The 27,463-nt window shown below is 40.2% G+C and overlaps 1 protein-coding gene across 1 annotated transcript in view; it reads right to left on the bottom strand.

Moving 5' to 3' along the window:
* LOC141506734 (protocadherin Fat 3-like) overlaps positions 1-17,849 on the bottom strand; it is a 697,405-nt gene extending 679,556 nt beyond the window's left edge. The window contains exon 1 of the mRNA XM_074213761.1: positions 17,770-17,849. The gene's annotated coding sequence lies outside the window, so the exon portion shown is untranslated. The remainder of the gene's footprint in view (positions 1-17,769) is intronic.
* Between the last annotated feature and the right edge of the window lie 9,614 nt (positions 17,850-27,463).

Here is a 27,463-nt window from a genome sequence, read left to right as displayed (position 1 = left end):
TGTGCCCATTTACTCCCTCTTCCAGTTGAGCAGTGATTGCCATCCTACCATTGAAACACAGTACTTATAGACTGCTCCAGCCAGCCCGGAAATTTACATGGAAGCAAGGGATCAAAATGCCCTTTCATCTAAAGAACTGTAAATTAACTCTCTGCCTTTTTAATTACTCTCAATTACTTTCCCACTATTAGTAAGGGTTTCTTATTTTTAAAAAAATTCAAGTCTAATCAATATATGCAGTATATCCCAGCTGATTAGCGCAAGTCTCACTTCACCAGGATGCTGGAGCTGTGCCAGGCTTACCTAGCACACAATTAAGTATCTGGTAATGCCTGCCGCTTGCTGCTCAGCAGGCCTCATGAGTTAATAGAGAAAGAACGGGATTTACATTTGCTTTTACCAGCCCCTATGTGCCCTCACTCTCGCATCTGCTTTGTGGCACGCACATAAGCATGCCTGAAGAAAACAAGGTTGAAAACAATCACACAATCCTAAAAGGCCCAGGAGCATGAGAAAAGAATTTAAACTCATCATCTTCTCATTTTCAGCAAACCTTTCCAGAAATAAGATACCCTTCTTCTCTCATCAGCTCACATGTCATACAATGAGCAAATTCCAAAAATGGTAAAGCCTCATTAGTCCAGAAAAAAGAAAACTCATGCTATGAACTCCAGTTAATGTGCCTCTGAGTCAATTGTCAATCAGCATAGATCATTTAATAAGAAATTAAGAGTATTACAAACTTCTCACACTCCTACGAATGGGATGTAAATGAGATTTTGTTGTAAGATGGCTGAATGATTAAACTTCCTAGAGGGAGGCATATAGCATCTTCCAGTTGTGATTCATCTATTGAATGGGTCAGAAGTATAAATATCTGTCCATATGGTGACCCTAAGGCTGACCCTCCTTTAACCATCCAAATTATTATGAATTGTGTGCAGAAGCTCCTGAAACCAAGTCAGAGGGTATAGGCCACAGGAGTGGAAATACCAGAGGCAGACCAGATGCCATTCAAAAAGCAAACAATGTCAATTTTGAAGAGTCTGACTCTGGTTATCCAAAATCCTGAGCCCCCAAATTGAACCTTCCCCTCCTCCCCACACCATCATAAAGTCCTTTTGACAGATTGAGCTTACTAACTTCACAATTTGGTTGCTAAATCATTCTGGGCAGACCTGGCTTTGGTTTGTGACAGCCCCTAGAGATAGCTGTTTTACAACTCAGTTTATCTTGTTGACAACTCCCTATGACAACTGGCCTACTCCCTGTGGTATCTGGTAACTACTGTCTAACTTCAGACTTTAATAACTTAATGAACCCTCAAGTCGATTTTCATTAAACAGAGATAATTTAAGAACAAATTAAGAGAATGCAAAGTTCTCATACACCCCCAATTCACAAAGATGACACGTTAATCTCCTTAATGTATAGATCAGATTATTTTAATTCCACTGCTTAAAAAATTTCCAATGGTTTTCTACAGGTCTGAATAAAGACCAAACTACTTAGCTAAACATTCAAGGCTTTCATTTAACACTATTCCACCCAAAGTGAACTAATTAGCTGTTCCCCTAAATTGTTCTACCTTTTCCATCCTCACACTTTGCCTATATTCTGTTTTATGTTTGCAATGTCTTCCCACCTATCTCAAGTTTTTCAACATGCTACAGTTCCTTCAGATCCCAATTTAATACACTAAGATATCTATATATAAACATGTATATATGGCATTTTACACATACATCCCCTCTCTCTTTCTCTCTCTGATTATCCCCCAAATCTCTCTTCCATATAAAAGATATTTTGGTACTCTGGCCCTTTCTTATTTGTATCACAGTTATTTGATTCTATCTCTCCTCAATCCCTCTTTATCCAAACCCATATCACCACCACCACCAAACAGCAAGTTTTATGAGGGCAGGAATATATATTTTCTATCATTCATTTTCTCTAAGTATCTAAAAGAATACAATGCATACAGTAGGCACATAACAAATGACCATTTAATAATTTTATTCTTGAAGTGATAAATTCCCCTTTTCATGTCCCTCAGTGATATCCTCTCTTATATTCCCAAACAGTCAGGGCCCTTCTCCACTTCAACCTGTCAAAACTTGCCAAAAGAAAAGAATCTGATCCATTCCTTCACACTAAAAAAAAATGATGGGTAAGGCAATGTGTGAACCCATCATCCTATGAGCATGCTCATTTAAACATAAACTCAAACTTTAAATCAAAACAAGTAATCTCCAGCAGTGTATCTTCAAGCATTTAAGAACCAATAGGGAGGAGATACTGTTGGGGAAAAAAGCCTTTTGATCCTTTAAGGCGATTCCTGGATTCTAAATATTTCCCCAAAAATAATGGCAAAATAAAACAAATATTAATATATTTGCAGAAAACTCCATATTTTCCTTGTCTGCTCAGTTTTCTCCAAACTTACACATTAGATAAATAATATCTATTATTTAATAATAACAATAGTAATAACTAATATTTATTGAGGAATTATTACATACCAGAACTGTGCTAAATGCTTTCCAATTATTCTCATTTGATTCTCACAACCACCCTGGGAGGTAGGTGCCATATTATATACATTTTCCATATGAAGAAACTGAGGCAAACTGTGCTTAAATAGCTTGCCCAAGGTCACACAACCAGGTTCTGAGACTCAATTTGTTACCAAGCTGCCCCAAAGAGTTATATCAGAAAGTTTGGGGGGGAGGGAAACATTTTAGTATGATGGAAGCAATATACGACTTTGTGTCAGAGGACTGCATTCAAGTCTGTCATCAGTTACTTAATGTGACTGAAGCTAAGTTGTTTCATCAGTAAAATGGACATAATAACATATATAATACCTACCTAGCTAGGCTATTACAAGGAAAGAACTTTATAAACTCTTAAAGGTATTATCTTCTGGAAAATGATAGTAGAATAGCATCTTTTATCTTGTAAACTATTTTTTTATTCCTTTAAAGAGCCAGTTCCACTAGTGATTTTAAAATCTGGTTTGATTTCCTAACAAAAGACTTAACTGCAACTTTTCAGAAACACATATAAATTCCAGTATGCTTCGGGTACTCTTAATAGGCACCCACAGGCAGGGCAATTGTGGTAAACCTCTTAAATTATTTCTCCATTCTCAAGTTGGAAAATAAGAGCTAAAACTATCCTACTGTACCTACTACCCCTTCCTCAGAGGGACCTGGTGAGGCTGAAAAAGATGTTCCTTATGGTATGCTAGGGGCACCTTGGGAATAAAAGTAATTTATTATTGCAAGGAATTATACAGACCCAAGAGTTGTGTGGGCAAAGTAATCAAGGATTACTCAGTACCCAACTAACCAGCCCAATGGTGTTAAACATGCAGTCCATAATGCTGCTGGAATCAGGTTAACATATATTGGGGAAATATTTAGCAAAAATAAATAAAATACAGTAATATTACATTTCAAACTAAGTCATTATGCAGCTAGCAGGGATCCTTATTTACAGATTGGTGGTCCTGTTTCTACTTGGGTTTGAAACCACAGGACTAAATGGTCATCTGACAAAACAGTCTATAATACAATAAAAATAATAATGCCTTTTTAAAAGCACCTCATGCATTTCTCCATAGAGTTTTAAAATAATCCTATGACAAAACTCTCCTTTTTTTTGACTTCATATCACTATCATCATATCTATCTATAACAATATCAATATCTATGCATGCATGCATGTGGAAACATACACACTCAAAAGGATCAATATCCAGGAGGATTTTCCTTCCAATGACTGAGATAACAACTTATTCATTTTTAGGTGCAGAATAGAGGATCCAAGCAACTTGCTGAAGGCCTTTCTCAAAATCTCCTCACTTCATAGGACTTTTAGGGGAGAACATGGGCTATTCACTCATTATTCCTCCCTCTCTTTTATTGCAGGGGGAAGAAATTGTGGTAAAGTGACTTGTCCAAGGTCATACAGTTAGTTAATGTGGGAGGTCAGATTTGAACCCTTGACTCCAGGACCAGTGCTCCATACACCTAGATGCCCCATCCCCTCCTCTCAAAAGACCCGCTCTATCAGCTTTCTTCAGTTCTTGAGGACATTGTGCTGTTGTTCTTCAGTCATTTTTCAGTTATGTCCAACTCTTCATGACCCCATTGGGGGTTACCTTGGCAAGGATAATGGAATGATTTTACATTTCCTTGTCCAGATCACTTTACAGATGAGAAAACTGAAGCAAATAGTGCTAAGTGACTTGCCCAGAGTCAAAAAGCTAGTAAGTATCTGAGGCAGATTTAAAGTCTGAAAGACTCCAGGTCCCAATGACATACTTCACTTTTTTCTTTTTGTTTCTTAATGATTATGTGACAGCAGGCTTACCACCACATCTCTTCCCCAACCTTTGAGTGATGCTCATTTCTAATTCTTCAGAGACACTAGTTTCATCACCTTCACATGAAACTAATATTTACATGTCACTTTAGGGTTGCCAAGTGGCTGTAGATGCATTGTTTCTCTTGAGGATCGCAATCACCATCCCAGATAGACACTACAAGTATTAACTACAAGTGAGGAAACTATGGATCAGAAAGGACAGAAGACTTGCCCTGGAAAACTGCCTCAGGGGTGAGATTTGAGCCCAAGTTTTCCTGACTCTGTGACACTATTCACCATGTCAAGTTTCCTCCTTTGTCTGTCTCCCTCTTTGGAGGTCTTCTAGCAGAGGGTAAAATGACCACTTCTCTGGTTTCTTAGAGGTGAGATTCCTTTTGCATATCTGTCAGGGTCCCTTCCAACCTTCAAATCTGACAATTTCATGACCTATATTGTCAAATATTCATAATATTTGACAATATAGGTCATGAAATTATCAAATGTGCCACTGGAATACATGATTTCAATGATAGCAGAAAGCATTAGCAAAATGAGGAGAAAGCCATCATTCTCATACCAGGGCATGTTTGAATCCATTCACAATGAACCATGTCATCACTAGCACAACAGTTTCTCTCTCTAACCTACAGTCAAACATAAGAGAAGCACAGGATCACAGATCCAGGGTTCAGAACCTGACCTTGTCATTTTTACTACCTTTGTGACCTTGAGCAAAGTCATTTTACATCATCTATCAGTCTCTGTAAAGTGAAATGGAAGGATGGTATGGAAAAACAGTGTCTAAAGATGCTTCCAGCTCTATGAGACTGTATTCTTGTCCATAGACTCCCATGCTGCCCATTACTAGGGAAATCAAACTTTAGTTAGGATAGGGAACACATATGTTTAGCTTATTCACTACAGAAACCATCCCAACACTTTGTGATTATCTCTTGGCATGCTTCACAAGAAGGAGTATGGATACAGACAGTGCTATGTGGCATCTAAAAGCTAGCATCACCACAATATGCTCAGTCTTATGAAACTGTGAATGATCTGCCATAGCTACAGGAAAGATGCAATGCTAGCTAGTTTAAGCAACTCACAGTCAGAAATACACTTACACAGGTGAGAAATCAAGAAATCTCATAAAATGGGCTCTCCAATTAACATCTCTCCTTGGTAAAGCATATAGCCTAAAGTCATTTCAGCGCTATAAATTTTGAGTGACAATTACCTTGGAAAATCTATGGGAAAAATGTTTTTCCCTGCCTTGTTTTGCCTCAACATTTTCAAGTTATTACCATATCAATTTATATGAATCTTTCAATATTTGTAATCATCAAATATATTTTGGAAAACAATAAATACTGAGAAGCTTCTCTGACCCTGCAGGGTCCTCTCTGTGTAGCTCACTCAAGTCCTTCTTTAAATTCTTCTCCACCACACACAAACATGTCTCTCTGAGAGAGTATCACATAGTGGTAATAATGGTAATGATGGTATAATATAACAAAAGGCTGGATTGGGAAGTCAAAAAGAAAAACCTACCTGAACATTTGCTATCTGCATGACTGCAAGAAAAGTAAAACTCTTATCTGTGTGTGTTTTCTGTGTGCTTTCAAATTTTGCCTCTAACATTTAATATCTATGCAACTATGGACAAGTCATTGATTGTATTTAAGAATGTCTCTGAACCTCATTATTCTCTTTTGTAAAGTAGGGTAATATCTCCAATGAGACAAGATGTATAAAATACTATATAAATGTCAATTACAAACATTATTAGGCCACCTCTTAAAAGAATCAGATCAAACTCCTTTACTGAGCCTTCTCTATACTAATGAGTCCTATTTCTATGTATAGTTAATCCATGAATAAGAATGTTGCATAGCAGAAAATACCCTGGACTTATCAAAAGTCCTAAACTCAAGTTCCAATTTATCTTCTTTAGCAAGTCATTTAAATTATCTGTGCCTCATGATGTATAAAGAGAACACTAGCATTAATCATCTACCCCCCATGAGCTTCTTGTATGATATTAATGGGTGTTTTTATTTTTCCCACAAATAATTTGAGGTAACAGACATAGTTTTCCAAAATCGATCCTAGGTTCACAAAGCTTTCAAAAGAAAAACAGTGGTAAAGGTAATAATAATAATAAAAATAATAATAGCATATATTTTATGTGCTTTAAATTTTACAAAGCAGTAATTTGATCTTCCTAACACCTTTGTAAGATAGGTGGTATTATTATTATTATTATTATTATCTCTATTTTACAGATGATGAAAATGAAGCACAGAAAGGCTAAGTAATTTACCAAGGTCACACAGCTAACAAATAGAAAAATCAGGATTTGAATTCAGCTCTTTCTAACTCCAGGTCCCCACACTCTATCCACTAAGCCACCCAGAAAATATAAATGCATTTAATTCTACCCTGAGCACAATCATGAAACTAATTCCCCACAAATTATTTTAAGTTCCTAGAACTCCAAACAAAAACAAAAATAAACAAAAAAAAGGTAAAAAAACCATCTCATTTCCTACTCCTTATTCTTCAGAGGCAATCAAATCAACTGCTATTTCTGATGTCATTCATCAACCATTTCTATATGATTTTTTTAACAGGAACTATGGACCATATTCAAGTGCCAAACGGTATATGATGAAGCAACAAGAGCTGAGTGGGAGCGACCCTAAAAAAATAAGCAGCAGAGTTGTAAGTAGGTCAAGAAGCAGGAAAAGTGTATGAGTGGATAAAGTAGTTATAGCATTGGAGTGGACCTAAGTTCAAACCCAGGCTCAAATACTTCCTAGTCTTGGGCAAGACATTTAACCTATATTACTTTGGTTTCCTCAATTACAAAACAGAGGAAATAATATTAACTACCTCCCTAGGGATGCTGTGAGCATCAAATGATAATAAAATTTATAAAGCATCTGGTACATAATAAGTTCTATCAGTTCTTAGTCTTCTCCTTCAAGAAAGAGGAGAAAAAAAGGTGATCAAGAACAAGCAGGAACATAAGGCAAGTTCCATTGGCTAAAATGATCCAAACACTATGAACTTTTAATGAGTGAAATATGCCACAAGAGAGAACTCCTGTTAATAAATCCTGTTAATAGATCCAGAACCTGGTTCACCTAATTATAACATTTACTATTACATCTGACTATGTAGACACAAGACTTCAACATCTCTTAATTATATTTAATTCCAGGTATATTATTCCATTTAATCACCACTCTAAAATACTACAGAATTTTGACTGGGGAAGTACCAAATTCTCCAGAGAGACTATCAAAGTATATATGGATGTCTGGGTCATTGCTTTTAAAAAGTTACTGTCTTTTTTTTTTCCCTTTAATGAATCCTAGGAAGGATTCCCATGCTAGTCTCTCCATAGGCTCTATTCAAACTCAGTCATTTTTTATTTGGCCCACTATTGGATGAGCGGTTAAGTCTCTGCCATAAAGTTCTGTAAAGATAGGTTCTACTGATAAAGCCATGTTAAACTTCCAACTTGGCCTGAGATCATGCCGCATGAAGCTCAATCTAAAATCCAGCCAATCATAGCAGAAACTCCTGTTATTTAACTTCCACTTGAGAGGAGACTGAGAATTCCAAACCACAGTCTTAAAAATAGCCCTCAGATGTCCAAAATATTCATCATATATTTCAACATGAAAAGTCGACATAACATTATATTTATTCAGTCAATAGTTCCATTCTCACAGGAGCCTCTCCATACCACCCACAAGTGTTCTAATACAGCTTTTTTTTTAATGCCTAAAGTTATCTGATGATACATAACTGACATTTATACTGTCATTAAACACATCTGTCACTAAATTTAATCTACATTATCCTGGCAAGTGCTCAGATATTTAGAAGGGTTAAGTAATATTCAGAGATATTTAGTAGTATTAATAACTTGGGGTTTATTTCAAAATGTAAAACATTAATAGCTGCTCTTGAGTGCTCACTTTCAACCCTCAAATAACATGGAAGAGGTTGATTTTTTTTAAATCAGATTGTTTGGAATTTGATTTTGATTTAGTCCTGAAGCTACAATTAAACTTGCAGTTAACCTTTCATATCTGGGCTTCATTCAACAGCTGTACTAATCTTTGACATCTCCATGGGGGAGTGGGAGAAGAATGAAAAGTTATTTTCAACCAGTGTGCAAAAGGACAAGTATTAGCAAGCAATGGATGAATTTCCAAAAACAGTTTTTTCCCAGTGTTCAGAAATAAGACAACCTGGTGTGATATTGAGAAGTCAATTAATAATAATGAGGAAAAATTAATAATAAGGAAACGGGTAAAAAAACTGAACCACAAGAAACTGTACACTTCATTCTTGACCCTCTTGAAGTCAAGTTAATAGGGCAAAGTGCATCAGAAGAACGATGGGAGACCAAGAGTATTTAGAGCATCATAGGTCTATAGGAATGAAGTATCTGTGTCCTGGATGCTGAATGGAGTCTAAGTAGGCTGACTAGTCTTCCCTCCCCAGGATCCTGGGGATCCAATCAGTTACAAAGCAGCCTTAGAGATCAGAGATTAGAAGGACCAGACCTGGGAGATCTGGTCCTGGGAAAAGCAGAAACTCTTCCAAAAGTCATTCAGCAGTTCTCTGACACCCAGTGGGTTATTGGCTAGAGGTGGTGATGGAGGGATTTAGAGTGAAAACTCAGAATAAATATTTCCTTCTAACATCAAGTCAGCTCCACCTAGGGGACAGAAGCAACTTTAAGAACAAAGGACAGAGAAAGGTAGAAGCTAAAAGGAAATAGATTTGCCAGTTATAAGTGAAATCGGTTTCATAGGAATTTAAATTCTGTTGTTTCTTGATGATGACATTCATGTTTAAGAACCAACAGTGTCTTCGATTCAGAGGTTAGTTGAAAAAGATGGATCCCTTCTACCCAGATGTGTAGAAGTGGTTAATCAACCTCTGCTTAAAGACTCTAGTAATAGAGAACCCACCACCAACTCAGAAAAGAATCCTATTAACAAAACTGTTTTTTCTAACTCTGCCTTTTAGCAACTAAAACACCAAGCTCATAATTCTATCCCCCAGGGCTGGGAAAAAGAAGACTAAACCAGCTTCTATAGGACAAAAAAAGGTCAAATTCTTGAAGATAACTATAATTTCCCAGCCATATCTTCTCTGATCCAAATCATATTCCTAGTTCCATCAACTGGATAATTTGGCATGATTTCCATTCCCCTTTCAATTGGTTGCCTTCCTCTGGATGTAGTCCAATTTGTCAAATTCCTTCCTAAAATATGGCACTAAGAACTGCGTTATAAACAACAATGTTGTGTGATGATCAGCTATGATAAACTTAGCTCTTCTCAACAAAACAATGATCAAAAATCTATAGCAAAAGTCTTGTAATGAAAAATGCCATCTATATCCAGAGGAAAAATCTATGGAGTCTTGAATGTAGACCAAAACATGCTATTTTCACCTTTTAAAAATTTGTTTCCTTTCTCATGGTTTTTTACCTTTTACTCTGACTGTTCTTTCACAACATGGCCAATACAGAAATATGTTTAATATGATTGTACATGTATAATCTAATAGATTACTTGCTGTCTTCAGAGGGAAGGATAGGAAAGTACAGATAAAAATGTGGAACTCAAAATCTTATAAAGTGAATGTTGAAAATTATCTTTATGTGGAAATTGAAAAAATGAAAAAAAAAGGAATAGAACTAAGCATAATACTCTAAATATGCTCTAACCAGCACACATAACAGTGGCACCATCATCTCCAGGGGCAGATATAGGGCAAAATGGATAAAGCACCAGACCCAGAGTCAGGAAAACTCTTCTTCTTAAATTCAAATTCAGCTTCAAATACTTACTAGTTATGAGACCCTGGGCAAGTCATTTAACCCTGTTTGTCTCAGTTTCTTCATCTGTTAAATGATCAACAGAATAAAATGGCCAAAAACTCCAGCATCTTGCCAAGAAAACCTTAAAGGGGATAATGACGAATCAGACATAACTGAAAAATGACTGCACATCACCTCCATAACCCTGGACATTATCTCTAATAAGACAAAGTTAGCTTTTTTGGTTGCCATGTCACTCTCGACTCATATAGGGTCCCAGATGTCCTCTAAAATGGGAAACTGAAAACTCAAGAATGGGCACAGAGGAAAATCTGGTAGTGTAGTGTTTTAAAGGGAATTTATACTGTGCTACACAGACACACACAGACACACACAGACACACAGACACACACACACACACACACACACACACACACACACACACACACACAAACCGAGGAGTATGAGACTCATAGACTGAAATTTGTTATGCCACTTAAAGAAAATTTAATGACTGTCTCCATTTTATAGATGGTTAAATTAAGACAAAGACAGTTTTCTAAAATCACATCACTAATCTGTAATTTCCAGGGCCAAAACTCAGCTACAATAGTGGCATTTGCACTATTGATAATCCCCCCCCCCCCCCCAGCAAATTCCTCCAGGCTCTTCTTTGAAATTAAGAATTGATTATGGGACAGCTAAAATGGCGCAATAGATAGAGCACCCACCTTGGAGTGAGGAGGTCTTCAGTTCAGATCTGACCTCAGACACTTAAGAATTACCTAGCTGTGTGACCTTGGTCACTACCTTGCCAAAAAAAAAAAAAAAAAAAGAATTTCTCAAAAATAGTTCATGGGATATAGAAATAGAAAGGTCTAAAAGAACATTTAGTCTAACTTGCTCTTTTTACTGGTAGGAAAGTAAGAGTCAGAGATATGAAAAAACTGAACCATGGGCACATAATTCTTATGCCCTGGATATAGAATCCTAAACCCAAATCTAGCTACTTAAAAGCAAAGATACTTTCTTATACTTCTCATACCCTAGTCTTCTCCCTTACCCATCAATCTCCATCCCCAATAGAGATCTCAAAATTTTGGGAGAAATTGTAGATAGATACTTTTCTGTCACAATCCATTCTACCCTCTCCCTCGCCTATCTCCATATTCACAGAGTTCCATAGCAGGAGTGGAAAAAGAAAAAAAAAAAATCTGTATTAAATAGAAAAAAAAATCTGAGCCTATGAGATGGAATGTTCTCTCCACTTTCTATGACTATCATCAATCCAGCAAATCTATCCCAAAATTTCCCTCCAATCCACTTAATCAAGTTTAAACCTATCAAAACATTTCAATTCTTATGAAAGCTAAAGCTAAGTCAATCCTGAATATGCCTCTCCAATCCAGGCCTTTTTAAAGCAGATCATTTAGAACTCTGCTGTGAAATGTATAGCTTATTTTGATTGGGCAGAAATTGGCTTGGGGGCAGTTAGAGAGGTGTCAAATATACTCTTCTCAATACATTTAATCTGTGACATTAACCCACAGCTTGTTTTTTGTAGCAGAAAGGCGGCCTTTTCCTAACAGTAATCTTGAAAAGAAGTAAAGCATTTCTATACCTATTTGGAGAAGAGAAAAAATTTATAAGTATATATATAATATATATATATATATATAAACAAACACACACATATATTGTAAATTAAAATGCACATTAAAGGAGAGAAATCTAACTGAAGTCCAATAAAGTACAATAAACAATTAGCCTGGGAGCATTCTGAATCTAGTTCATCCAAGTATGAGAAGATATTTGCTTTCAGAATCCTCTGGGGTGATATCACAGGTAGAATCAATCAGCAAGTATTTATTGACCAATGGTAACTGTGAAACACTACGGGGAGAGGGGAAAGAGGAGGGAGAAGATACAAAGCATTAGCTAACACTTGCCCATAAGGATTTTACAACTTCACCAGGAACTCAATATAGAGCCTTGCCCATATACATGTTCATGTGCAAGGTAGATCAGAGTAGTTCCTCCTTATGGTCCTTTGTGATCTTCTTTTCCTGTAAGTTGATGACTTTCAAGACATTCAAGGTCTCTCTGACCTTTCTTATAATCCCTCTAGGAACTCTGAGGGTCAGTTAAATGGTGCCCAGAGTCTGGAAGACCTGAATTCAAATCTAACTTTAGATATTTATGAACTGTGTCACCCTGGGCAAGTCTGTTTGCCTCAGTTTCCTCAACTGTAAAATGATCTGGAGAAATGGCAGAGCAAGTTGCCAAGAAAACCAAGAAATGAGGTCACAAAAAAAGTGGGACACCACTCAACACTCAACAAGTAACTCTGAATCCCCCTACTTCTGGCCCAGGCAATATTCTTTCTTTTTTTTTTTGGTGATATCATTTCTAATGTACTTGATTAAGTGGATGGATATACAGTATCTACCATGACCATCGTAAAAACTTATCCCAGGATTCCTGTTCCATCCTATCTTTTCTGAAAGTCAAAAAGTCAAACAGGGTTGCTGGTCAACACAGGAAGGCTGATAAGCTGGTCAGTCTGCTACCCATTGCCTGTAGGCACACTGTAAATGCTTGCATGATTAGTTCTATCAACAGTAGTAATGAACTAATCTATCCATAATCACACAAACACAGTCTTGATCCCTTCCCAAAATAATATTAACTTGTATTTATATTTTTCATATGCTCATTATGTCAAAATAATGTAAGCTCCTGAACTACTCAATTTTTTTTTTAGTTTTTGCAAGGCAGTGGGGTTAGCGTGGCTTGCCCAAGGCCACACAGCTAGGTAATTATTAAATGTCTGAGGCTGAGGGGTGGCTAGGTGGCACAGTGGATAGAGCACCAGCCCTGGAGTCAGGAGTACCTGAGTTCAAATTCGACCTCAGACACTTAATAATTACCTAGCTGTGTGGCCTTGGGCAAGCCACTTAACCCCATTGCCTTACAAAAAAAGACTAAAAACAAATGTATGAGGCTGGATTTGAACTCAGGTACTCCTGACTCCAGGGCTGGTGCTCTATTCACTGCACCACCTTGCCACTCCTATTGCATTTTTATCTTTATATTATCCAAAGTTTTAACACGGGGTACTCAATATACAGTAAATAAATGCTAGCTCATGGTTGAATTAAGGATAGATCTCTAAGTTCTTTCATCATCAATCAATCAATAAACATTTATGAACAATTTAATACGTGCTAAGAACTGGGGATAGAAAAAGAGGCAAAAGACAGTCCCTGACATCAAGAAGCTTACAATCAAAGTTCTTCATGGAAAGATATAATCAGAAGAGCCAAAGGAAGCTCAGAACCTGTATGTTCTTCAAGATGATTAGGTTCTTCAAGATGATCAAGGAATTAACCCCCTAGTTTGTTGAATAATAAACTAACAGAAAACAATCAAAGAATAAAACTGCACAGAATAAAATGGAAAATTGTGGGAGATGCAATGAGTCCTCAATATAAAGAGTTTGAAGAGTATGGCATATTATCATAAGACTTCATGGCTCTGGAGGACAGGAACTTGTAAAATAGTTGTCTTTCTTTGTCAGAATTAGAAAAAGGGATTTGGACTTAAGATGAAGCCTCCCTTAATTTTCATCACCAAATTCTTTTTTTTTCCCCTCCTCCATTCTAATCCTGGAAAAACAAGACCCTTTAATACTACCTTCCTCTCACAATCAAAAGAAAAATCAAATGAAATCAATTATGGTAGATAAGTCCAGCTGATCTCAACAGATGATTTCTCTTTACCTATTCTGTCAACATACATGCTGCTCAAGACAGGGACAGATGATTCTTTGGGGATTTGCAGATCAGTCTTTCCAGACCAGGACATCGTCAGTGTTACAATCCTTCTGTTGGTTTTCTTCCCTGTCAAAGTCATCTACTAATACAGAGGGACCTTAACCAGATCTAAAGTGTATAGAATAGCCTGAATTTTTTTTTTCAAGGAGGGGAAAAGAGTAGCAATTGTTGGCCATCTCCCTGGAAACTCTTTAAGGGGAAGGGTCACTTATTTGTTTTTGGATCACTCCCAATGCCAGACCACATCTCTCTTCACTGCTAGTAAAGGACCAAAAGCAAAAGGAACCTGGGAATGGCTTAAAAGAGTGTGAAAGCAAGCATCCACATTCCTTCCCTTTTCACCTCAGAAAAGAGAGCCAGCCTCAAAAGAAAAAGCCAGCTTCCCAGTCAACAAGAGAGAAGCCAGGGTTGACAGAAAAAAAAAGCCAAACCCAGCTAACTGTAAGCCCCTAAAATAATGTCACCATTGTCCTATTTGTGCTATATGCTACTAATATTGCATAACCCTACAATAGCAAATCGAGGGCCTCTTCAGCCTAGCTGGGAATGACTAAATACCCACTACTCACTGGTAATTGCCTACTTCATTCTATTGGGCATAATTCATCAGCCAGATTACAGCAGGTCACACTGGAGCTTATGAGGAAGGCAGAGATGATAACATAACCTGACATACCCCAAGCCATTTATGTGAGCAGCCCAAAGACTGATGGCTTTACAAAAAACTATAGGCCAGCAAAATAACCATATAACACACAGGTCAGTGGGCACCCACTCTGTTTATTGCTACTCATTCCATTTTTGAGTAGCTCAGCACATCTGTAATTGCTAGTTAACAGGCAGGCTGGATCTTCACTATTAAAATTCCCCCAAAATGTCTTTGTCACCAACTAGAAGGGGAGAAGGGGTGATATGAAATCATTTTCAGAAAACATTCGCTTCCATGATGTAGAGACAAGAAATGATACCAACCCAACATCTGACTGATGTCTGCACCAGCCTCCTTGCATATAGATTTTTAAGCATCCACCAGAGATGAAGACATTGTAAATGGGCAGGTCTGGGAAACTTCTTCATCACAAAGAAGTGTACATAAAAACTTGGCTGCTATCACCCCCAATCTACTCCATAAGCAAACAATCAAATGGTGAGAAAGAGATAGAGAGAGAGAGAGAGATTATAGAATCTTTTTCCATTTAACTTAGTTCAGAAAGACAGCTTTGCTCTTTTCAAAAAATGTTAAGAGACTTTATTGTTGAGGTGGGGGAAGGGGAGGGAGAAGCAAGGAAAAGAGCCCAGCAACTCTAAAGTTGGGGGGGGGGGGGCAGGGGTAAGTTTTTTTGTCTTTGCATTTTATAGTACTCTGGTTTCCTGGCTGCTCTTTATTCTCTCATTGTTCTACGGCTCCAATTTAGGAATCAAGTCTCACTCAAGGAAAAAAAAAATGATGAGGCATTAGAATTGAAGATATTTCCCGAATTCTGAAAAACCTACCACCCTTCCCCCCCTCCCCAGAACTACTCTCTCTCTCTCTCTCTCTCTCTCTCTCTCTCTCTCTCTCTCTCTCTCTCTCTCTCTCTCTCTCTCAGCGTTCCCACGCCACAAACCTAAACATTTGCATTAAGCATTGCTAAATTTTTAGGAACCTTTCCATTGCTGGAGAAATGAAATCCTCTCCCTCCAACAGGATGGTCGGTCTTGTGTGTGGGAATGCTCCTCTGTGAACAAGTCCTGCGTTCCTCGACGCCCGCCTGCTTCCCCTTTCAAAGAGGTGAACTTGCCCGGCCGCCTGGCTAAGGGGGGGACAAGTATTTTGCAGTCTTTCCTGTGGTTTCTCTGTGAATTTCTTTTAATTGGGCTGGAGCTGAGGACGCAATCATAGCATCTAATCCTCACCACAAAGCGAGGACACAAATCCACAGTGATGAACAGACCAGCCTCCTCCCCACCCCCTCCCTCCCACCCCTCTAGGTTTCCCTTAGAAAAGACAGGCATTCTGGCCCCAGAATTAATGCACCGGACTGGAGGATGAGGGAAGCAGCCCGCGCTTGGAGGAGGCAGGGAGGAAGAAGGGGGAAGGGGAAAAGGGAGGGAGCAGAGCGGCGGGGATGCGAGTCTCCTCTTTTTTTTTTTTAAGCTTCAAGGGGGCACGACCAGAAAGCAGAGGCGGCCAAGCCCCCCGTGGGATCCCCGGCAGCCCGGAGCTGGGCTCCCTCCCGCCCCCTCCGCCGTCTGGGCGGGTTGGAGAGTGGGGGAGGCTCAAGCTCGCTCTCTCGTCTGACACTTGTCCATGGAAGTGGGTTCCAACTTGGAAAACAAACGCGCCGGAGACCCCCGGCGGGGGGGGCTCCTCCTGCTCGAACCCGCCGCCCCCCGCCCCTCTCCGGGCCCGCAGGCGCGCCAGCATCCCCGGCAGCCCGGGCAGGGAGGCGGTAGCTGGGAGCCGAGCCGCGTCTGGATGGGGGGAGGGCCCGGGCCCCTCGCCCGGAGGCGGGCAGGGCGCGGGGTGCAGCCCGCGTGCCCCCCGCCTCCGCTCCGGCTCCTTCCCCTCATCCCCGGACCCGCGGCGCCGGCCCAAGCGGGTCCCCCTGCCCCCTCTCACCTCGGCCTGCCCCCCCACCCCGGCCCGGGAGCCGGCGGGCGCCCCCCGAAAGTCATCCATAAAAGTTGCTTCCAAAGAAGAGGGGTCCTCGGCTGCTCCCACCCGCTCGGGGAGCCGGCGAGAGCCGGGGGGAGCCAGGGGAGCCTTCCGCAGCCTCCCTTGTCCCCTCCCCGCCCCCGCCCGGCCCGGGCCCAGGCGCACTTTCTCTGCGAGACCCCCATCCCCGGGGAAGCACGAGTCCGGTCCTTCCTTCGCCCCCAGCCCCCCGGCTCCTGGGGGGTACGGCCTCCGGCGGCCGGCCGGGGACGCGCCCCCGCAGCCCGAGCCCCGCGCCGGCCCGAGCGGAGCCGCAGCCGCCTCTCCCGCGCCGCCCCGCCGGGCCCGCGGGCCGAGGCTCGGGCACAGCCGGGTGCGCAGCCCCGGCCCCGCTCCGCCTGGAACATGAAACGCCATCCCGCAGGCCCGCCAAAAAAGATGCCCGTCCCCAAGGCGGCGTCCCCTTCCCCGGGTCGAGCCGCTGGGGCGACCCCTCCTCGTTCCGGAGCCGGGTGCCCCCCCAGAGCCTCCGGCCGCAGACCCCCCCGGCGAGGAGAGGAGGCCTCGAGGTGCGGACCCGGGCCGGGCCGGGGCCCCGCGCCCGCAGCCCCTGCGAGGGCTCCACCTCCGGAGGCGCCCGGCAAGCCGGGCCGCGCAGGGCGCACAGCGGCCGCAGAAGCGCGGGCACGCGGCCGGGGCGCCGCTCGGTCCACCTGCGGCTGCCGGCTGCTCGGCAGCCCCGGGGCCCTCGCCCGCCGAGATTTTCGGCCCCCTCCCCCGGCGCAGCACCCCAAACTTTTGCAACTACAAGATGTCAGCCTCCGCTTCCCACCCCGGGCGCCCCGGACTGCTCGGAACCGGGGGAGCCGGCTCCTCGGCCGGTGGCGGCGGCTCGGGCTCGGGGCTGCCGGGGAAGCAACTTTGCAAGGTGAAAAGTTTCCCCTACGCGCTCCGCCAGCCCTGGCCCCCCCAGCCGCCCCCCATCACGCAGCGGCCCGGGCGGGGAAGACCCCACGCATCCCGCCGGAACACGGGGCGATCGTGGCTTATAAGAAATACCCACGCACCCTTTCCGACTCCAACAGATCCCGCCGGCACCGCGAGCTCCCCCGTTGTCTTGCGTTCTCGAGGCGCTCCGGGGGGGACGAGGCCGCCGCCGCCGCAGTGGCCGCCCGGCGCGAAGCCCGAGCCGGGTCTGGGGCCGCGAGCAGAGGCGCTCGGCGTTCCGGCCGCCGCCGGGGGCTGCGGGGGGAGGAGGGGAGCCGAGAGCAGGAGAAAGGAAGGGGGAGGGGAGGGGGCGATCCCCAGCCGCAGCTCCGCTCACAGCGCAGCCTGCCGGGAGCGCAGCCCCATCCCGAGCCCCGGCCCCGGCCCCGGCCCCGGCCCCGGCTCCGGCCCCGGCTGCCGGTGGCCGCCGCCGCCGCGGCTCCTGCCCCGCGACACACCAGCTCGCTTCTCGCCCTGGAAGAGCAGACACGCACGCACACAGCCGGCCGCGCTCGCGCTCGCGCCTCTCTCGGCTCTCCCTGGCTCGAGCTCGTCTCCTCCTCCCAAACTGAGAGTTGAAAGGGGAGAGGGAAGGAGAAGCATCACTAACGGGGAGGACCGGGGATGAAGGGCCACGGCGGAGGGGTTGGGGGGAGGGAGGTGGGAACTGAGAGAGCGAGCGAGCGAGCGAGATGGCCTATTGGAGGGCTGCGGGAGAAAGCAGGAGGGGTCTCCTCCTTCCTCCACCCCCCCCACCTGGAAGCCGAACTAATTTTAGCAGGAGTCTGGAGGTCCTGAGGATGCCGATCCAAACACTACGGCATAAAAATCCATTAATGTCATTTGTAGAGTACGTTATGCTTTTCCACGGTGCCTCCACATTCCTCATTTTCACACCCCCCCCACCCCCACCCCAGGCGTAGGCACAAGGTTGCTCCCATTTCCCAGATAAAGAAACTGTGGCACTTGCTTAATAAGAGAATCATTTTATTGGACCATGTTTTAGTTTCCTACCCAAAAGACAGGACTCCAAATTGCCTTTCTGCCCAACTTTGGGGCCCCGGAGCCATCTGATTCCCGGGGGGGGGGGGGGGAAATAGATTTATTTGGAAGTCAGAAAAGATCCTTCTCTGGGGTGTCTATGATCTTCTCCTCTACCTTGACCAAAGGATCCTTGGGTCATTTCTCCAAGGCAGAGGGGAACATTGCTCCAGCAGTCAACTAGATAGATCCAGTGCTTGGGGGGGTGGGGTGGGGGGTCAATCAGGAACTCCAATCTGCCACCTGCCTCTTTCCAGTTAGTTACTTTATTTTTTGCACCAACTCCCCCACACTGTCTCTAGACCTACTTTGGTATGCTGAAACAGATCAGTCACACAAACACCCCACTCTGTGTATCCTCTCACTTGCTTTTTCTTTCCCTCCAAGCAGACATAGGAGGCATTAACACACCCCACTATATCATCTAACATCTGTCTCTCCTCTATCAGACACAAACCACTTTGCCTCAGATGCTCTATCTCAGTTGCCTTTAACTAAAGTTGGGGCGTGGGCGGGGGGGGGGGAGAAAATGGTAAAAAGTTAGCCCAATGATTAGTGATTTCTTTCCTATGGTGGGAACCTTGCCCTGTCTGCCACCATCTCCCCAACACTTCAGGTTATCTCAAAGAAGAGAGACCTGCAAGAATTACTCTCAGGAAAAGGGGAGGAAGTTCACCAGAGCAGCTTTGAACTACTAATTGATTGAGTTTACCTTTCTAGTGTTGTCTCTTATTGCCTGACTCCTTTCCTCTTTACAGCTGCTACATAAAGACTCCACACCAATTCCCAAAGGTGAAAAGTTCCCTCTGAAAAGCACAAGACCAGCCTTGCCGCCCTGACTGCCCTCATAAAACACAGAGAGAGCTGGTCACCCTGCTCCTCTAGTTTAATGGGAATACTAAAAAACCATGGCAGCTCCCCATGCATCAGCTAATTCAAGATAATTGGCACAAAGTGACCAAGGACCTTGCTGTCACCGAGGGCTCTAGAAACACACTCTATAATGAAAGAAACAATTGGCAGCCCCCAGAAAAGCTTGCCTTTGCTCCAAGATGTTATAATTTGAATAATTTCTTCTGACTTTGTTTTGATATCTGTAACTATTCTGCCATTAAAAAAAGGTTTATTACCATTTAAATAAGAACCCTCATTTTCCTGGTGACCAACAGAGTACAGCTCTGCATCAGAGATTTTAATAAATGAATGAATAAATTTACTACCAGAGTGGTTTTGAGAAGGTACTGAGGCAACAAGGCAGGCAGAATATGAAAACTCACCTTGGATCAAAGCATCTGGTAGTTTGGCCTTGGGATGCTGAAAGAAGTGATACTGGCATTTGGAAAGGATGCTTCCCATCTTCCTCATCTGGAAAAATGCCAGGTGAGTGGAGGAGTTGCATGTTTTCACTGGTCCTACTGGGTTTCTGTGTGTGTGTGTGTGTGTGTGTGTAAGTTTGGGCTGTTTGGTACCTTGAAGATAAGTGCAGAAATCTATCTGACTTTCAGTCTTTCTAACACCCGAGGCAGTACACAGATGATAAAATAAACACTCTTTCCTACCAACCAGACATAAGCCATTACTAGCCCTGGGTAAGAGACTTCCTGCAAGGATGATAGAGTGCTTTATCTTGGTCTGACATAGATTATAAATAGTGTATACTGAGGGACAGAAACATCCCTTTGGGCATATATTCTTTGCATAACACTCCATATATATTGCATTATTATTTTTGTTATTCTTATTTCATAAATGAGAAGATGTCACTCTTTTACTCAAAAGCTTAAATGCTATTCCTGTGGTCCCAAACCTTCCCATTGCCTACAGTTTAAACTCTTCTACAGGTCACTTAAACTTTTCCACAGTCTGGCTCCACAATACTTATTCAATCATTTTCCCCTCTAAAATCCACTATACAAACATTTAACTTAAATTGCCACATCAGTTTCTTAACTATGCCACAAATATGCTGTGTTTATTCATGACTTACAGCCTTGGCCTAGACTTTTTCTTACCTTTAGATTGTGACATCCTGAAGGACTGTAGCTGCCTTTTACCTCCTTTTGGTATCATTAGAACTTAGTGCAGGGAATATAGAAGGTTCTGAATAAATATTTATTGACTGATTATCAACTGACCTGCCAACCTCTCCTTTGCACAACAAAAACCACCTTCAATATCATATTCAAATTCTTCCTTTTTCTATAAGGTTTTTCTGGATCATTCACATCCAAGTTATGCTCCCTCTTTTAACACCTCAAGTAATTACCTTTTTTTTATTTGGTTTTTGCAAGGCAATGGGGTTAAGTGACTTGCCCAAGGCCACACAGTTAGGTAATTTTAATTGTCTGAGGTCGAATTTGAACTCAGGTTCTCCAGACTCTAGGGCTGGTGTTCTCTCTACTGTGCCACACTAGCTACCCCTAGCAATTAATTTTGTATAACTTTTAGAGGAGGGGTACTTAATCACAAATTACTTTTTTATATTTTATTTAAATCTTCCATGTCTTAATTCCTCACTTAAATTGTAAGTCCCTAGAGGATAGGGAATCTTCTACATTTTTGCTTATTTCCTCTTAGCCTCTGGCACAATAATATACACATGCAGATAATGAATAAATGAATGGATATGATATATTTATCTTCAAATGATTTTCATATTTATTTCATAACATATTCAGTTGATTTCTGAAACAATCCTGTGGAATATATAATGTATATTTTATGTAAAGAAAAATGAGAGAAAAGAGGTTTAATTGTGTCAAAGATCAAATAATTAGGGAGGAGATGAGTTCTGAGTACTGTCTACTAGATTTTATTGGCAACATACATAACATTCACTTACTTGTAGGAAAGGATTTTTACAAATGCACAATTTCAATTCTAATCTAAATAATCAAAATAAAAACATGGTAATACTTATATGTCTGGCTTCTTTTATTTAGGAATATTCAAATGATCTTTCAAAACCTCAGCAATGATGATACTTACTGGATTTCCCTGTATGTTACAATTGACTCCTTACATCAAGGGCATCTCATTCTTCATGATTACAATAGATGAACAACTAACTGAAAAAACAGTCCATTCACTTCATACCTTCTCAATCTCATTCCTTCACTCCTCATAACTTCTTAAGAATATTATCTTTCACTTCACTACCTCTAACTTCAGAAAAGGTACTTCTCCTCACTAAGATTAATTCCTCAATCATGACCTTGACCCCATTCTTCTACCCCCATTTTCAAGATCTTACTCCAGCTACTCTCTTAAGTTTTAGCAACCTCTCCTTCATCAAGAGATCCTTCACAGCTGTCCTCAAACTTCTTCATCAGTTCTTGAATAAAGCAATTCATCCTTGACCCTTCAACAACTCAGCTCTTTGCTCCTCTATGCTGTTAACCTTTTTGAAAAAAATTGTCTAAACCCAACACCTCCATTTCCTATTCCATCCTCAGGGCCTTGCAATTTGATTCTAACCCACTTGTTTGTAGCTTTGTAAGTACTGAATTTACTCTTTCATCAAAGCCCAGCAAATCCCCATATTCAATGTAGTTATTAAACTATCTTTAAAAGGCACATGTCAAACAATATTAAGGAGAATAACATTAAATTGAACTGAATTTGGATTAATTGTATAGGGTCATCTTTCTGATTCTTGCAGTTGGTAAAACTCCACCAAATTACTTTGTATTTATTTTTATATATTTTGTATGTATTTTTGTGTACATGTTGTATTGACCCAGTAAAATACAAAATCTATGAGAGCAGGAACTTTTTTTTAATTTTTGTCTTTATGAGCACTCAATTAAATGCTCATTTAATTAAAAGTGTGATTGATGACTTAGCCTAAAAAAGCAGATTATGAGAAAAACACAGTTTGTTCTTCTCAGTGAAGAAGTGTGGGAACACAGAAAAATTCTATTTGCTCGTAGAATAAGTCTGTTTCCTGAACAATTTTATTTAACAGTTTTACTTTCTTGTAAGAGAGAGTTCACTGGAGAGTATATCAGGAATGATTTTGATATAAAAAGCAAAATAGGCACCAGTCGTTCAGAAAAAATAATGTGGGTATAGAATAGGTAATCCTATTTTACTATGTACAAAATTAGGGGCAGCTAGGTTACGCAGTGGATAGAGCACTGGCCTTGGAATCAGGAGAACCTGGGTTCAAATCTAACCTCAGACATTTAATAATTACCTAGCTGTGTGGCCTTGGGCAAGCCACTTAACCCCACTGCCTTCAAAAATCTAAAAATAAACAAACAAACAAATAAATAGATAAACACAAAATTAACACAGAATATAGCATGCCAACAGGAGGACTTGGTTCAAATCCAGTCTCAGACACTTAATTCTTTTTGCCTCAGTTTCTCAGCAACAGAAATAAGATAGAGAAGAAAATGACAAATAACTTCAGTCCCTTTGCCAAGAAAACTTCAAATGTAGAGTCAGACATGACTGAAATGACTTAACTCAAGACATCGTTACAAATAAATACTAATTTTAGTATGAATTAATAATTAAATTGTTCCCACAAAATGAGAAGGAAAGCATTTTTACCAAACTCCATTATTATAGTCTAACTTCTTAATGGTATGACCCTTAATAATCAGGTATTAAAACCTAACTGAAGAGGAATAAAGCAAAGGAATAGGATTAATCATCAATATCTCTAGTGAATATTAATGCAAAAATTTGAAATGAAACCCTAGCAAAAAGTTTCTAGCAATATATCCAAAAATTTCTCCTTATGCTTAAGTTGTATTGACACCAGAAATACAAACATCAGAAGAATAATATAAGTCCTATTGATTTTTTTGAGAAAATCATAATTTTTTCAAAAGATGTACACTTTGAAAAATTATAACAAACACTCATTTATGTTAAAACAATAAAAAGTAAGTAAAGAATGACCATTTTATGTAATAAAAATATATCCCTAAAATAAATGATACTATTATTGTCATGAGAAAAAGTAGACAATGTCCATAAAAGAAAAGGGGGAAATAAGGTTGCCCTTTAGAGATGGCTACTTCCAACCCATCCCCTTTTAATTTACATAACTATTTATATAACATAACTAACATATTATTGATATAATTCAAAGCAATAAGACAAGAAAGAGGATTTAAAGGCAAAAGTATTGCCAAAGAAGAAAAAAATAGCTCTATAGACAAGTGAATTTGCTTCCATATAATTTGTCACAGGGGATAAATTGTTGGACTTGAAGTTACTCCAGTGCCAATCATTTAATTGCTCTCAGCTTCTCCTTATTTGTCAAAATGGAAATATTTCTATCCCCTTCCTCACAGGGTTGTTTTGAAGATCAAATTATAAAGTATGTAATGCATGTTGAAGTTCTTAAAATGCTATGATGATGATGATGATGATAGTAACATGATGGTTCACTTAGAAAACCCAAAGGAAGCAACCACAAAAAAATAAAAATAAAAAGAACAAAAAATTGAGACAATCATTTTGGTAAGTTAGCAAGATACAAAATAAATCAACAATATATTCATATAGCAATAAAAACATCCAAGAGAAAAAAAGTTATAACAAAATAAAATGAATAAAATATTTGGGACTCTATTAAAATTAAATCCAGGAATTAAATAGTTACATAACTTTAAATATATGATAGCTTAAATAATTAAAGGAAAATATTGTTTATATTTGAGACATGGCAATATGACAAAAGTGACTTACCAAAACAACCTAAATTGAGTTACATGTTTATTGCTATTTCTACACCCAAAGGATAATGTGCATATCCTTTGATCCAGCAATACTACTGCTGGGTCTATACCCTGGAGAGATCATGAAAAAGGATAAAAACATCACTTGTACAAAATATTCATAGCAGCCCTGTTTGTGGTGGCAAAGAACTGGAAATTGAGTGAATGTTCATCAGTTGGGGAATGGCTGAACAAAATTGTGGTATATGTATGTTGTGGAACACTATTGCTCTTTTAGAAAACAGGAGGGATGGGAACTCGGGGTAGCCTGAAAGGATTTGCATGAACTGATGCTGAGCAAGATGAGCAGAACCAGAAAAACAATGTATATCCTAACAGCAACATGGGGGGTGATGATCAACCTTAATGGACTTGCTCATTCCATCATGTAACAATCAGGTACAATCTTGGGATATCTGCAATGGAGAATACCATCTGTATCCAGAGAAAGAATTGTGGAGTTTGAACAAAGACCAAAGATTATTACCTTTAATTTAAAAAAAAAATATTATTTAATTTTGCTGTCTCTTATACTTTTTTTCCCTTAAAGTTATGATTTCTGTCTCATCACATTCAACTTAGATCAATATATGCCATAGAAAAAATGTAAAGACTAACAGACTGCCTTGGGCGGGGGGATATGGGGAAAGGGAAGCAAGATTGGGGGGGGAAATTGTAAAATTCAAAACAAATAAATGAATATTTATTGCTATTTCAGTCAAACCATCAAAGAAATACTTTATAGAGTCACATAAAATACTAACAAAATTCATTTAGATTAATACAAAGTCAAAATCTTCATAGAAATAAGGGGAAAAAGTAAAAATGAAAGAGAAACTATTTGTAGCATCAAACTGCATTACAAAGCAATAATCACTGAATCTATTTGGTACTATTTGAAAAAAATTTAAGTAATTTAATGGAAAACAGGAAATAAACAAAAATCAGAAGCAATTTGATAACTCAGTTTTTAAACACCTGAGAAAATAAAGTTCAAAGGAAAGATCTCCGAATTTGGAATGAACTGCAGAAAAACTTGAAAAGAATTTGGCAAAAACTAGATTTAGAACAGTTTCTCACACCATGTACCACGGTAAACTAAAAATGAATAAATAACTTGATTATTAAAGGTTATACCACTAAAAAGTTAGACTACAACAAGATCTGGTACCTTCACAACTAAAGCTAATTAGAGAATTGCTAACACAAAAAAGAAAAGAGTACCTAAAAATGAGTCTATATCCAATTGAAAGAACAATAAAAGAGATTTCATGAAATTGAAAATCTTTTATATGAACAAATCAATGCTGAAATGCATGGGGGAAGACAGGCAAAGTGGGGGGAAAACTTTACATCAGATATATCTTATTTGCATCTACTATTCATCTGCCATTTTCAGAGAATTAACATAAATATATGACTAAGCACAATTATCCTCATGATAGCACAATAGTTGCAAATTATTAACAAGCATATAAAATTGTTCTAGATAACTAGCAATAAGAGTAATACAATTCAAAATGACTCTGAAATTTCAACAGGATATTGACAAAGATAATAGAAGGCAGAAATGAGTCAATATTGGAAGGACTGTGAAGACAGGCATGATAATATACTCTTTGATCTGTGAAGTGGTCCAATCAATCTGGAAAACAGTTTGAAGGTATACTGGAAAGGCAAATAAAATATCGGGACCCTTTGATCCACAGAAATAATTTCAAAAGGTCAATCCTAATGAAATCAAAGACAGAAAAAGAAGTCCCAAATGCATCAAAATATTCTTCACATAATTTTTTGTAGTGACAAAAGACTGGAACAGAGAGAAGATGGGAAATGCAAAACAAAATTTGGTGCCTGCACGTGATAGATCATGCTGTAAGAAATGCTGAATATAAAGAACTCTTTCAAAATGGCAGAGTAGAAGGAAAAACAGCTCAATTTTCTCACAATTCTGTCAGCAAGGATAAAGAAGAGCATCAAACCAAGAAGTTGCCTAGAAATTCAAGGACAAAACTACAGTGAATACATTTCACAGGTCCAAGTTGATGCAAAGAGATAACCAGAAGCCTGCAAGCACTAATTCAGTGACTGGTATGTCAGCACGGCAGAAGAAACCTTTAGACATGACACAGGGGAAGAGTCAGGAAAACCTGGAGCTGGAAACTGGTGCTGCTGATGCTCTGATCCTGAACTGGTTCTCATAAGCCAGAAAGCTAGGAATCAGTATCTACCCTGGTTCAGACCTCCCTGGGTAGACTAAACCAGACCATCAACTGCGTAGACTCCCCTGGCACAGTTCACTGTCACGTTACTCCAGAGGTGCTTCAGAAAAATTGTATTCACTGCTAGATATTATCTTGTTATAGTTGTTGTCCAGTCATTTCAGTTTGTCCAATTCTTTATGAAGCAGAGAATTTTATTTTGATTCTGGGGGGTCCTAGGAAACCACTGGAGTTTATTGAGCAGGGGTGGAAGGGAGGAAAAATTGACGTAGTCAGACTAACATTTTAAAATTACTTTGACAATAGTCTTTAATGGTCCAGGCATGAGGTGATTCACACACTTTGTGGTATGGTGGTAGTGTCAGAAAAGAAGGAAGTATTCAAGAAGTGTTATAAAGGTAAAACTCAACAGATCTTACTAACAGTTTGAATAGAGAGGACAGGAGTGAGGAATCAAGGATAAATTAGTTTGTAAAACTGCATAACTGGAAGAATAGTAGTGTCTTCAACATGAGAATGAAGTTAGGAAGAGAGTTTGGAGGGAAAAGATATTAAGTTCAGGTTCAAACATGCTGAGTTTAAGATACCTATGGGACATCCAGTTTAATTGACCAATAAGCATTTGGAAAAGCAAATATGGAAGTTAATTGGGAAATTAGTACTGGAAAGAAAACCCTAAGCATGTCCCAGGAAACTCCTGGGAATGTCACAACAAATATCTAGAACTTCCTTGTAAAGGAAAAAAATCTATAAGCAACTAAAAATAAAACCAG

This window comes from Macrotis lagotis, chromosome 1 (genome assembly GCF_037893015.1).
Source record: "Macrotis lagotis isolate mMagLag1 chromosome 1, bilby.v1.9.chrom.fasta, whole genome shotgun sequence".
Classification (NCBI taxonomy): Eukaryota; Metazoa; Chordata; class Mammalia; order Peramelemorphia; family Peramelidae; genus Macrotis; species Macrotis lagotis.
This window is presented reverse-complemented; position numbering and strand designations above follow the sequence as displayed.